General features: G+C 41.1%; 1 pseudogene; it reads left to right on the top strand.

The window, feature by feature from the left end:
* The first annotated feature begins 770 nt into the window (after positions 1-770).
* LOC148022904 (2-methoxy-6-polyprenyl-1,4-benzoquinol methylase, mitochondrial pseudogene) lies at positions 771-1,474 on the top strand (annotated as a pseudogene).
* The last annotated feature ends 13,365 nt before the right edge of the window (positions 1,475-14,839 follow it).

The following is a 14,839-nucleotide window of genomic DNA, read 5'->3' as shown; positions in this document are numbered from 1 at the left end:
AATCAATGAATGCCCATAGAGACTGGATGAATGCCCATAAGTGTCTTTGTATGGAAGATATGAGAAAAGATGTATGCTCTAGAAGATCTATGAGAGATGCACAGAATCCCATAAGCCTAGTGAGGAAGAGGGGTAGTATCCAAAAGCTATAAAGGCATGTACTTGTTGACACTCATTTCAAGGCAATAGTACAATCATTTTGTGTCAGTCAAGATTTTGTTTATGAGTCCAAGTTAATCTATCTTGGAACCGAATTCGCTTCTGTTATAATTATTTATCTCAATCATGTTTTATGTTAATAACCTTCGTCCGCCATAGGTAGCATAGCTCTAGATCCATGTTTCTTAACATGGTATTGGAGCCATGGTTGAGCTAGGTAGCTTGTAGTATGATTTCTTCTTACTTGCAAGCTCTACAATTTGTCCCTCTTTCATTCTTCTCCTTGTACAAGTCCACATCCTATTTCCATCTCAATTTCTTCAAAACCATTGGCCTCCTTTTGTGCACCCTCCAGGAGATGAATCTAATAATGGCGGATTGGGGGATGCCGATTCTTCCCAAGTTTTTTTGGGAATAGGGGTCTATCCACGATCTGAGTGTGCTTTTGCTTGTCGATCTTGTAGATATATGTGTTGGCCTTGTACAAAGATTATAAACCACGCTAAGAGATGCTCCAAGTCAGGCTCCCCTCCGCCAAGCTCCTTAGCAACCCAACTCTTTAGGAAGTCTGTTATTGGCATAAAAATTTATGTGTTGAGAGAGATGCAATGATGCGCGATGAGAATGGTGGCGACAAGATACTGCAGAAAAGCTCAAGCTTTTCGGGTGCATTCATTATAAATAAGAGATCCTTCCACTACCCAACAGCTACTCTTGGCTCTGGAGTACTGTTGCAGAAGGAGAGAGAGAGAGTTGTGGGTGATACTAAGCGCACTGAATCACAAGCTCACACAGGTAGCTTTGGGTTTAGAGAAGTGCCAGAGGAGGATAAATAAATACTCGTTGGTGATGTGTTCAAAAGTGTGGCTTTAGAACTATGACCTTATGAATGATATCATGAGTGGCGGGCTGCATGGTCTTGGCAAAGATAGATTAGTGTTTAAACGATCGTCGTTTCCTGGTATACAGCATCTAGATGTGGCTGGCGGTACATGTGATGTTGCATTTCGTGTTCTAGAAGAAATACATTCTCATAAATGTATGGGCATACCTACGTAGTCTTCTGATGTAGAGGCAAAGGATGATACATGAGTCCTTGTATGTGATATCAATCTAGCTATGCTCAATGTTGGGAAAAAGAGGGTCCCAAGACAAAGAACTTGGGGGTGCACAATCATTAGTATGGGTGCAAGGAGACGTAGACGCTCTTAGTTTTCAAGATAATAGTATGGATGGATATACGATTGCATTTGGCATAAGGAATGTGACCCATATTGACGAGGCTGAAACATTGAATGATGCAACTATCTCATAAAATAGAGTGGATTGGACTAGGGCAAGGCGTGTTACCATAAAGGTAGACTAGGCTTCGTAGATTGAGGACCTTGGAAGACATCATGTCAACATGACGTGTTACAAGAAGACTGGAGCAAAATGTCAAGTACCATGCACCAACAAAAGGGACAAAGAACATAACCAAGGAAAAGAACATGAAAACAAAGAAAACTAAGAAGATAAAGAAAAACAAAGGATACCAAAGAAGTAAGAACAAGATAAAGAAATTTCTGTTTCTTACAACAAATAAATTTTCCCATAGTGGATCTCTATTTCCCGTACTAGATTTGCTTCCCATAGTGGATGTAAAAACCCTTACCAAGATATAAAGTTTCAAGCCTTAACTTGACTAGGCTACCAAAGAGCTAGTCTCTTGGTCCATGTTTACATGCACGGGGGGCAAAAGCCAGCAAGGGTAGAGAATCATCATTTGAGGGGGGTGTTGAGAAATCAAATGAATGTATGCCCATAGAGGTTGGATGTGTGCACAAAATAGGCTGGCCCATAAGTGGCTGTATATGGAAGATATGAGAAAATATGTATGCTCTAGAAGTTCTATGAGAGATGCCCAGAATCCCATAAGCATAGTGAGGAAGAGTGGTATTATCGAAAATCTATAAAGGCATGTACTTGTTGACACTCATTTCAATGCAATATTACAATCATTATGTGTTACTCAAGTTTGTGTTTATGAGTCCAACTTAATCTATCTTGGAACCTAATTCACTTAAGTTATAACTCTTTATCTCAAGCATGTTTTATGTTTATAACCTCCATCTGTCATAGCTAGCATAGCTCTAGATCCATGTTTATTAACAATGTACGCACACATGCACTCCATCATCCAGCTTGTGGAAAACCTCTTTGCCGCGTCTCCATGGATACATGGTGCAACATACAAAAATGATTCACTTTCTCCTCCATTATAGCATCCATCCTTTTTTCTACCCCATTTCCAACCGCCACATCTCCAGTCAATCTATCATCGTTCTTCAATGACCATAGAATATTGTTGTTTGAATCCACCATTGGTAGCCACTATGAATGAGAACTAACGCCTCAGACACCAACCAACCTTCAACCATGCTACCTTCTGGTAGAGCTCATTGTTGCACAAAGCCTTTCAAGGTTTTCATGAAGCACTCCAAGAAGAACATCCATCTCATATGGACAGATCCTGCAATCTCCACTTGATCTACAAGATGCACCACGAGGTGAGTTTGTATCGTAAGCATGCTGGCGGCCACGTACTTCTCAAAGAGGCAAACCATCTCCACTACTCCTTGCCTTGCAAAATCAATAAAGGATGTCTTGATCTCCTTCTGTGAAATCCATTGCACTAAATTTTACAACTTATAAATCGCCATGTGTATTTCCAGAGTAATGCATCCTACAATCGCGATCGGTAGTATAAATTTCCACAAATGAAAAAGCATTACTAACACCGACTAGACTCCAAATAGTAAAATATGTAGACCACTTACAATCTATTTGTAGTATTAACCTAATATATCTTATGCCAATCATAGGATTTTAGCCTTGATAGTTGGTCATTTTTAGAAAAAGCAGATCTAAGAGAACGCATTATACCCGTGCAGATAGACCTGATAAGTTTCTTCACAATGCGCTCTTCTTTAGTGGACAAAACCTAAGGACCGTGAGGTAGTTGCAAGAAACCATCAGTACTCATTTGTGGCCAAACGACTGTGGCCAAAGTGCCTCCATCTTGCCTACCTCCTTCAAATCCATTCATGCCCCTACAGTGTCTCTCTTTCCTATGATGTGGTCCCTTAGTAAGCTATCCACATTCTTGAAAGTATGCATGAGATTCAACAACTAGTTGATCTGTAAGTATGGTAACTCATAGAAAACCAAGAAGCATTCTGTTTGGATATGACTCCATGTGGACAATTTTTAACTCGTACGAGCTTTGGGCATTCATTCGTGCTGCTGGAGGTTGTCTAAGAAAACCTTCCCTCAATTCATGACCAGAGCTCTGGCAAGAAAGAGGGGTGTCCTTTATATACCATATTATTCATGGTTCATAGCCTTCGAGAGTCTAATTGTGGCCCACAAAATGGACATGCATGATAACCTGAGGTAACCAATACCTATATTTAGTGAACACAAACTTGAATGAGCTATGATAGATATGACCAATGAGAACGGAAGCCTACATATGTGAGCCCTCCCCAAATCCCGAAAAGTCATGCATGGTCCACAATGTGAAAATGGATCGTATATTGGCAGATCGTTGACCATCGTGCTTGCTCATATCTTCCATGTTGACCCCCTCCTCCCACAAATTCTTAAGCTCATCAACTAATAAACAGAGATAAATGTCCATATTCTTGACTTTGTAGCGGCCGAGAATGAGCAAGCTAAGGATCAGGTGTCCTTTCTTCTTAGAAAGCCTTGGTGGGATGTTGTAGTTAACAAGGACTACATGCCACATACTATAAGAAGTTGAGCAGAGACTGACTGGGTTCACGCCATCCATAGCAAGACCGAGCCGAAGATTCCTTGGCTCTCATCCAAAGCTTGGAAAGATAGAGTCAATGTGGCTCCATGCGCGTGAATCCATTGATATTCGTTGGATTCAATTTATGGATCTATTTTGTGCAAGACAGGTTGTCAAGCTCGCCATTTTCGACATACGAAACATGTGACGTATACCGGGGATAAGTGAAAAGTTTCTAAGAACTTTCTGAGGGATGGTTTGCCCTTGCAAGTTCTGTCGATATCTATGAGAACCACACTTTGAACATGTCTCCATAGTCTCTTATTCTCCTCAAAATAGCACACAATTGTTAACACATGAATGGATGTCGTTGCAGTCCATGCCAAGCTTTCATAAAACATATCACGCATCATCATGAGACTCAGGTATGGTATTTCCAAGTGGTAATATATGATACTTTAGCAACCTGAAAGAAATCATAAAACACCTTGAAAAAGTAAAATTTTGTTGTATAATGGTGCCAAAAAGAAATAAAGAAAGCGTACGTAGAAGGTACCTGAACAACTCGGTCACACTCACAACTTCATCCGTATTTTGCTTGCACACTTAGGAGTGTAAGCAATGTCTTCAGGTGAGATACTCAGCACCCATCATATAATGGTATGGATGCTTCCACTCTTAGCGAATCATATGTCTCGGCATCCATGGGTATTAATGCATTGATCATTGCCTCCATCTAAGGCTCCAAGATTGTAGGAAAGTTTGAAAGGCTACATGTCTTCTTTGGTATTGTGTTGAGAGTGGAAAAAGACTAAATTTTTGACTGATTTTTGTTGTTTTTAAGGACTGAATGATTAATTTTTCATGGATTTAGAGTGATGTATGGTTGTTAATGGAAGTATTTGAGAGTGTTTTGGATGATATTGATTATTTTTTCAAAGATCATGATCATTCTCAGTGGAGATATGAAGCTCTGTGATGTTCTGATAGGTTCTGTTAAGGTTCTGTATACCTTCTGTATAGCTTCTGTTTTGTTCAGATTGTCTTTTGTATGAAGCATAGATTGATGATTGATGAAGATTGAGATCTTTTGAAAGATTATTGAATAGTTTTTTATAGTATGGAATGATTTTAGTATGAGCTATAAGGTTCTGATGACCTTTTGTAGACCCTCTGTAGAGCCTCTGTCTCTGCTCTGTCTCTGTATTGTAACTGTACTGTAGCTGCTCTGGTATTGTGCTGTAACTGTTTTGTAGACCTTCTGTAAGTGTTCTATAGAATGTATGTGTGACTTTGGAAAAGTTTTCTACTCTTTGGAAAGGATGAATTTAAGGTCAAAAGAGCTAAAACAAGTGGAAGAAGCAGCTGCCTGCTGCTGAAGACTGAAGAGAAGACTGAAGTGACAGTGACAGTAGTGAGCTGTGAAAAGACACTGTAGTGGCTCTGGTGACTCTTCATATCAGACATACCTCTTGGGAGGTGTATCCACGACTTAAGAAGGATTATTGAGAGTTATTATGAGAGTATTGTAGTGAGGAGATGATGTACTATTGAGAGAGAGAGAGAGAGAGCCAAAGATAGCCAATTCTATAAAAACAGTGTAACTATATATGAGAGATTGAGAGAGAGAACTATGAAGACATTGAAGAAGGATAATATGTGATTGATTTCCATTCAAAGATGGTGTATTCTTTTGTGTTCTTTGTTGATTATTCACCTTCACTATAGTATATAATGCTACTGTTTTTTTAAAGTCATAACACCAATAGACATCATGTGAGCCATATCTTAATATGTCATCTAGTAGTTCTCCATTTCTTGTCATATGTTCTAAGGGAGAAGAAGTAGCAACAAAGGCTTCTTCCGTTTGAACTTTTCAAGAAAAAAAAAAACTATGTTCAATGCCTAAATATTCTTATGACCAACCAATACCTTGACTATAATTATAGAAGGCATGTGCAATATCTATGAGAAACAAACCTAAATCACAAATTGGCTTTGGTATCTCATCAACAACATGTAAAACATATGATAAGCACCATTGGATGAAATTTTGGTTCTCTTCTGCTTTAAACCTTTCACAATACTTGCTTGGTTTGCAAGGCCATCATCCATGATGAATTGAGGGTGGAGAAAGCCTACAAGCCTTTTCACAAAAAAAAATCTATCACCTTTTTGTTTTCATTAGACATAGCTCTCATGAGTAATCCTACGTATTTTTGAAATACATTTAGAGATAACACATGCATTGCATCATATACCAAGTCTTTTGACAAGTTGAAAACATACAAATCATATTGTTTCCATAGAATGGACTCTCTAGAGAACCCTGCAATCTTTAGTTTTCCTTCCTTTTTGGTTCATGTGAAAGTCATCTTTGAACTTGATAAGGCATCAATCATTTCACCTATGGACCATTGCGTTGAAGGATATCTTGCTTGCTATCGACTACCATTATAAAGATAACATCCTTGGAATGAGGGATTACTAGTGTCTAGAGTTGCTTGGGCTTTGTCTCTATGACAAAATAACTGTCCACCATCTTTGAAGAATCCTATTTTACATTGTGTGGGATGATCACCCATAACCATCATCAACATCTAACAACACAAAATTTTGATTGTCCCATTGGCTTATAGCGACAGTTTGCGATGCGCATAGCGACGCCAATAGTGATGCGAGTAGTAAAATTTGCGACGCTAATAGCGACGGTAACAGGGATAATTTTTTTTTTGTATATAGAATTGTGTGCTTTATGAGAGCCATACAAAATAGTTTCTGCACTACTGTGTACAAAGCGCTTGCAAAAAAAAAGAATGTATACTGAAATCATAAACTTGATACATGAAATAAATACATGATCGCATAAAAAGCGATTGTTACAGTCATGACAGGATATCACTAATACATAGTACATGTCTACATAGATCAGGCGACTCAAAAATAAAGGTGTGTGAGCTCTAGGGATCCAAGGGCGAGTTACACATCCTCGTCCCCCGAAAGCTCGTCTCGCCGCAAAGGAGCATCGAACGGACTCTGCAGAAAAAGAAACAACACACTAGTCCACCATACAATAATGCATTCAAATATCTCATGGTAACTACGAACAAGAAATATGAGTGACTTACAGGGCCACCACGTCTATACAATTGGTCGATCAATGCATTGAGATCGTGCCTCTCTGCATATCGAGTCTCAAGGCCGGTCTGATGGCGATTTGTAATGGAGTGTTGTAAAGAAAACAAAATGCTAACTGTTAGAAACATGATTGTCAGTACAAACAATATTTCAAAAAAACAAACAAGAAAAATAAAAGAAAAACTTACAAAGTCTTCTAAATATGTCCTGTGGCCGCCACTCCCAAGATGATGGACCACTCTAGCCTCGAGTCGTGCCCTCACCACCTCACGCTGCTGACTCCAATGTCCTGGAGAATTTGTAGCCTCCTCCCTCAGTCGGCGCCAGTCGTCTGCATCTAACCACTCGGGCTTTACATCCCCACTCTTGATTGCCTTGCGTGCGTCGGATCGTCTATGTGACATGTATGCACGCATGCAATCCATCATCCAACTCGTAGAGAATCTATCTATTGCGGCTGGCACTGGAAAATCCTCGTGCAAGGATGCTACTATGTAGTCCTTGCTCCCCTCCGGTATGTTCTTCCAATTATCCAAGACGTTGTGCCGAAAAACTTGTTCAACTCTCTCATGCGAGCCATCACCCTCTCCCCTCATCATTCATGATGATGGCTCCTGACCTACTATCGACCAGATATCCATAACCCCTAGGAGTCTGCCTAAGATGGGTCCTCTCCCATCTGCGTCCATGCTCCTGGGCATATCCAGGACACCCCTCTGCATCCAGTGTACCGACGGGGAAATCTCTCTCAGAGTGGCACCCAAAGGGGTGCCACCCAGCTGACGGCTGCGCAAAAGCCGGAGTAGCTGGCATAGATGTCCCCACAGGTGTGACAAATCCTGGAGGTGACGCAACTCCAGCTGAATGATGAGATGGAGATACCACATCCGTGTCTCCACAATAGCATCCCCCTGATCCCGATGCACTCCCTCCCTCTGGCCCAAGTCCTGAGCGTCAAGATTGTCTGCTCGAAGCCGAAGCATCCGATCACGCTGAAGCGGATCTAGCAAAGCGCCCTGGTGAAGAACGAGACAGCTCTTGGTCTGCCATCTCTCTAAATCTGGCAAGCTGGTCTGGAGACATGCGTGTGAAGATGTCTTGTAACTCCTCATCGCTCATCCCTCGACTCATCTTGAAAATGTCACCTGCACATATAAAAAATGATGTTAGAATAATCAATTTAAATCATACAAGCACAGTAATATAAATCATTTTTTAAAAATCTCACTTAAAATGCATATCTTATGTACCTTTATAAGAGATTGGTCAACAAATTGAGTAAGTGGATGCTCCAAGTATGAAGTATCCTATGGTCTCATGTTAATCTCCTCACACAACTCCGCATACACTGGAAGGTCGATAGACATGTCACCACAAAAGAATGAGTCCGCCTCGTTCTCAAAAAAATCTTGGACTCCTGTATTTCCATCATTATTAGCCGATGCTGGCTCCAAGCTTTCGACGGCCTCCACCCCTTGCAATATCGACCCCTCTATTTACATATTATCTTCATCTATACTCGGAACATCGCTTTGATCATATACTCTCGCGCTTCGGAGAGTTGAAGGTATAACATACCACCATCGAGGTTGTCGGGGGTTTGGATAGAAGATTACCTGTTCACAAACACGTACAAGAGAGTTCAAACCATTGTGACATAAACCATGTCGTAATACAATTAGCAAGCAAATGACTCTATGCACCTATTCACAATGGGCCGGCAACACAAAGGTATCGCGCAAATCCGTCCATTTTTTTTCGGAATCTATTTCGAGAAATCCAGATGGACCTCGTCAAACTGTTGTTCCAGCTCCTCCAAGTACCACTTTGAACCCCTGCACATCGAATAGTATCATGGAGAAGCTATGGTAATCCACCGTAATAATACTTTGCAAGTTTCCAAAATACTCCATCTCATCCACAACCGTGTTTGGATCTATTGCTCGTCACCAGCTCTCTTGCTCGAACCTTGCCATGACACCACAGTCCATTGTGGAGTTCATTTTGTCAATACACTCCACGCAAAAATGCCGTCCGCTCGACCACGCTGCACTATATATTTTGTACTGTACATTGAAATACTCAAATTAGATGTCGCATATAAAATTTAGATACGACAGATTCTAAACCCCTCATTACCTTTGGACCACATCTCCTTGAGAATTCCCACTCCTCTATTGAGACCTCTGTCCCTTCGCGAGATGCTGCGGTCAAGGCTCCATGCAACCATTGCGTTGACATAAACCGCGGCATCTCCTCCATGCCTTTGGGATATCGAATTGGTTGATGACACATACTACGTCAGAATTTAGCTTGCGCTTCCTCCCGATCTTGCCTTGCAATTTGGTACTTAGCGAGCCATGTCTCCATGGAGGCATGGTGCAACATACAAAAGCGATTCACCTTCTCTTCCATTGAGGCATCCATTCTTTTTTCTACCCCATTTCCAACCACCACATCTCCAGTTAGTCTATCATCGTCCTTCAGTGACCATAGCATTTCATTGTCTGGTTCCACCGTTGGTAGCCATTGTGAATTATGCACTAGCACCTCAGACACAACCCAACCTTAGGCCATGCTACCTTCTGGCTGAGCTCGTTGTCACACAAAGCCTTTCAGGATTTTCATGAAGCGCTCCAGGAAGAACATCCATCGTGTATGGACAGGTCCAGCAATCTCCACTTCGTCCACAAGATGCACAAGAAGGTGGATTTGTATCGTGAGCATGCTAGTGGGCAGGTATTTCTCAAAGAGACAGATCTTCTCCATTGCTCCCCGCCTCACGGATTCAATAGAGGATGTCTTAATCTCTTTTCATGAGATCCATTGCACCAAATTCGACAACTTGTAAATGGCCCCGCGAATTTTCGGAGTAAGGCATCCTGTGATCGCGATCGGTAGTACAAACTGCCACAAATGAGAAAGCATGATGAATAATGGCCACATTCCAAATAGAAAAATGCCCACGCTAATTACAATCCATTCATAGCACAAACCTGACATATTTTATGCCAATCATGGGATTTTAGCCCCGATAATTGGTCGTCTTTAAAAAATGCGGACCTGAGAGAACGCATCATATCCGTCGGAGTGCGGATAGACTTGATTACTTGCTTCACAATGCGCTCTTCTTTAGTGGACAAAAACCAAGGAGCGCGAGGAAGCTGCACGCGACCATCAGCACTCGACTGCGGCCAAAGCGCCTCCATCTTACCTACCTCCTTCAAATCCATTCGTGCCCCTATAGTATCTCTCTTTCTTATGATGTGGTCCCATAGCAAGCTGCCCACATTCTTGAAAATATGCATGGGATCCAACAAGTGGTTGACCTGTAAGTGGGTCCAATATGGCAACTTGTAGAAAACTGAGAACCGCCGCATTCCATTTGGATGTGATTCTGCGTGGACCATTTTCAACTCGTACTACCTTGCGGCATTTATACGTGTTGGAGGTCGTCCAAGGAAACCTTCCCTGAGTTCATGATCCTCCGGAAAGAAAGCAACGTGTCCTTGATATACCATCTTCTTCATGGTTCGTGACCTTCGGGAGTTTAATTGTGGCCCGCACAATGGACATGCATGATAACCTAAGGTAACCAGACCTGTTCCAACACCACGACCTAGTGAATACTTGATTAAATGAGATAAAATATAAATATTACCAGTGAGAACGGAGGCCTGCTCACCTGAGCACTCTCCCAATCCCGAAAATTCATGCATCGTCCACATGAGAATGACTCGAATATTGGCTGACCGCCGACCATCGCGCCTGCTCATATCTTACACAGTGACCCCCTCCTCCCACAAAATCTTAAGCTCATCGACTAATGGACGAAGATATACGTCCATATTTTTTACTTTGTAGCGGCCTGGGACGAGCAAGCTAAGGATGAGATGTCCTTTCTTCGTAGAAAGCCATGGAGGAATATTGTAGTTGACAAGGACTATAGGCCACACACTGTAAGAAGTTGAGCGTAGACCGAATGGGTTCACGCCATCCATTGCGAGACCGAGCCGAAGATTCCTTGGCTCTTGCGCAAAGCCTGGGAAGGTAGAGTCAATGTGGCTCTATGCGCGCGAATCCGCTGATATTCGTTGAACTCCATCCGTGGACCTATTATGCGCATGCCACGTTGTCAAGCTCGCCATGCCGAACGTACGAAACATGTGGTTTATGCGGGGGATGAGCGGAAAGTGTCTGAGAACTTTTTGAGGGATAGTTTGCCCTTGCAAGTCCTGTCAATACCTGTGAGCACCACACTTTGGACATGTCTGCATAGTCTAGTATTCTCCTCGAAATAGTATGCAATTGTTGATACATGCATGGATGCTAGCCCTCAAACAAACAAGGTGGAAAATCCAAAAAATCTAAAGTAGAAGACAAGGCTAAGGAAAAAGTGAAAATTTGATTGTCTTTTGAACTTGCATGCATAGTCATGATGTCCAATCTTCGTATAGAGATTGTGTTTGGGTAAGTGTTTCAATCAATCTACATTTTGTGTTGATGTGTCCTTTCCTTCCATAGTGGTAGCATTTGTTGGAATTCTTCTTTGTAAATAATATAGTGTTGAGATGGTATCCTTGCTTCTTTCATGTAGAAACCACATTTAGATGCAGTCAGGAGGATCATGAGATATGTAAAGCATACTATAGATTATGGGCTGGATTAGTATAGTTAGCTATGCACAATTTGACTTATTGTGTGTGAAAGAAGAAGAACCATGCCAAGCTTCTGTAAAACATATCGTGCATCATCACGAGACTCAAGCATGGTATTTGCAGGTGGTAATATATGATATTTCAATAACCTGAAAAAAATCATAAAACACCTTGAAAAAGCACAAATGTTTGTAATAATAGTGTCAAAAAAAAAATCAATGAAGCCTATGTACAAGGTACCTGAACAACTCGGTCACACTCGTATCGCTCCACCCGTATTTTTCTTGCACACTTAAGAGTGCAAGCAATGTCTTCAACCGAGATACTCGGCACCCATCATATAATGGTATGGATGCTTCCTCTCTAAGCGGATCAGAAGTCTCGACGTCCATGGGAATCAATGCATCGATCATTGCCTCCATCTCAAGCTCCAGGATTGTAGGTAGGTCTAGAAGGTTGTCTGTCTCCTCTGGCATTGACGGTATAGATTGGCCTTGCGAGTGGTGGATGGGCTCCTGCACTCCATCCATCACACACCCACGAACTCTTCTAATTGGCCGCAAAGGGTACACTCCCCCTTGGGACGAGACATCACCTCCCTAGATAGAAAATTTACCAGCAAGACCCAATCTTATTGTATATGGTATTCAATTAGCTTGCGAGTACAATGTATGATTGATATTAACTTCAAATTACCGTTTTCTGAAAATCCGCAATCGCCTAATCAATGATCTTAGATTGAAACTCACCAAATCATCGTACGTGTTCTATAGACAATCGGCATTTTCGTCTAATTGCCAACTTGCATTGAGAGCAAGGACATGGGACACGCTGATTAAGATACGCCTGGCGATCTTGAACAACAAGACCTTCTTCGTTTTCCATCTTGTCTATGTTACAACAAACAATTTAATGACTTGTAATACAATTTGGGAAAACGAGGCTCAAATGGACAGCTTTATGGAGATGTATGTCAAGTTGCAGGTTGACCATAAGCTCTTGCTTGAGAGATTTTAGCCTCTGCAAGAGGTTGAGAAGAAAATTTTGAAAAACATTGAGGTTGATATTGATGCATCCATGGTGTTGAAATCTAAACTTCAAGATATAAGAAATGCTTTACTGATTGATGTAAAAAATGCATGGGACATAGTAATTGAGAGATTTATTGATGTTATATCTCGGCCATATACCATGCTCAAGAATTTGTTTGTCCCGGTAGATAATTATTCATTATTGTAGAAAAAAAAGGCATTGGTTCATAAGGTTCATGAGTTGAAGACTAAATGTTTGGACTTGACTAAAAGATTGGATAATGTCTTAGATGCTAAAAGGAAAAGTGATAAATATGTTACTTCATCATTGCAACAAAAAGATTGGTGACAAGGATGCTATGATTAATGAAGTTCTTCACGAGGTGCTTCTTGTATGGCCATTATACCTTATATACCTAGCTACGGTCTCTAGGTTATGTACTTTGAGTATCTTAGAGAGGCTCTACTAGGATTACTTATACAACTGCACTAAAGGGCTTTGAGTATAAGTAATCCTAGTCAACAAAATTTATGAGTATCATTGAGGATCTCTTAGTCTAATAATAAATCAATCTCAACAAAAAGCATCTTAGTAATGTGGTTTTTTTGTCCTAGGTCCATGTATAAAAATTAATGCCATCTATGAAATTTATCAACTTTTATTGTAATTGGAAGACATCAAATGCAGCAATGTAATACAAGGTTACCATGTCAAAGACAATATCAAATAGTAAAAATGTTTGTGCCTGTGTGGGTGTGTGTGTGTGTGTACCATAGTTATAAAATTTGTTCCAATCAATTATACTCATAGTCATAATCTTTGAAGAAAATATCCTATGCTCAATTTAAGGGATTCTTCTTCTATGGCAATACTTTTGGGTTCATTTTGATGAAGTACCATAATGACCATTAGCTAGGGGATCATTTTCTTTTAGTCCTTCCGTTGACTAGTTGGCATGATTACTAATTTGTTATACCTATAAAGTTAATAAAAAAACAAGGAATTATGCATATCACAATTAGATCCCCTACTTGGACATTATGAAGGATATGACCAATTTTAAGCCATCTTAAAGAGTCACCAATGTACGTGGCCCATGGTAAAGCACATTGCATACCATTATCGATAAGTCTATTATCGTGCATCTTAAATCTCCTAATTAGACTTTATAAAGTGTATGACCAATTTTTAGCCCTCTTAAGGAGTCGATGTAATGGTACCCATAAAAAAAGCAAAGTGCATACCATTACCATAATCATGGATATATTATTGTTCCAATATATACATGCACAGGTGGACTACATCTTGAGCAGACAAAAGCTATCCATTTAAGTAGACATACATCTCCATAAAGCTATCCATTTGAGTATACATCTCTTTCTCTTTCTCTCCCTCTCTCATTTCCTCCCCCTCTCTCTCCCTCTCCCTCTCTCTCTCTCATTTCCTCTCCCTCTCACAATATATCCTAACACTCTCCAAAAGCAGAAGGGAGAGGGAGAGAGAGAATGCACTCTCCCTCCCTCTCCCTCTCCCTCTCCCTCTCTTTCTCTTTCTCTCCCTCTCTCATTTCCTCCCCCTCCCTCTCCCTCTCCCTCTCTTTCTCTTTCTCTTTCTCTTTCTCTTTATCTTTCTCTCCCTCTCTCTCTCTCTTTCTCTCCCTCCCTCTCCCTCTCCCTCTCTTTCTCTTTCTCTCCCTCTCTCATTTCTTCCCCCTCCCTCTCCCTCTCTTTCTCTTTCTCTTTCTCTTTCTCTTTCTCTTTCTCTCTTTCTCTCCCTCCCTCTCCCTCTCCCTCTCTTTCTCTCTCATTTCCTCTCCTAAACAAGCAAAAGAGAAAGTGATTTAAACCTTAAACAAGCAAAAGAAGGAGAGAGGGAGACTCACCAATGAGATATGGCGACTGTGGGCCGGCTCCTCTTCGCGATGAAGGCTCCTCCTCTCCTTCGCGAACAATGGCAGTGGCGGCGGTGGCAAGTCTTCTTCCTGTCCTTCTCTCATGACGGTCGCTCTCTCTCTTGCTCTCGCTCTCAAAACACAAAACGCAAAAACGTGAAATAA

Source organism: Lygodium microphyllum, chromosome 16, assembly GCF_053477565.2.
Source record: "Lygodium microphyllum isolate KBCC chromosome 16, Lygodium_microphyllum_v1.1.10, whole genome shotgun sequence".
In the NCBI taxonomy this organism is placed as follows: Eukaryota; Viridiplantae; Streptophyta; class Polypodiopsida; order Schizaeales; family Lygodiaceae; genus Lygodium; species Lygodium microphyllum.
This window is presented reverse-complemented; position numbering and strand designations above follow the sequence as displayed.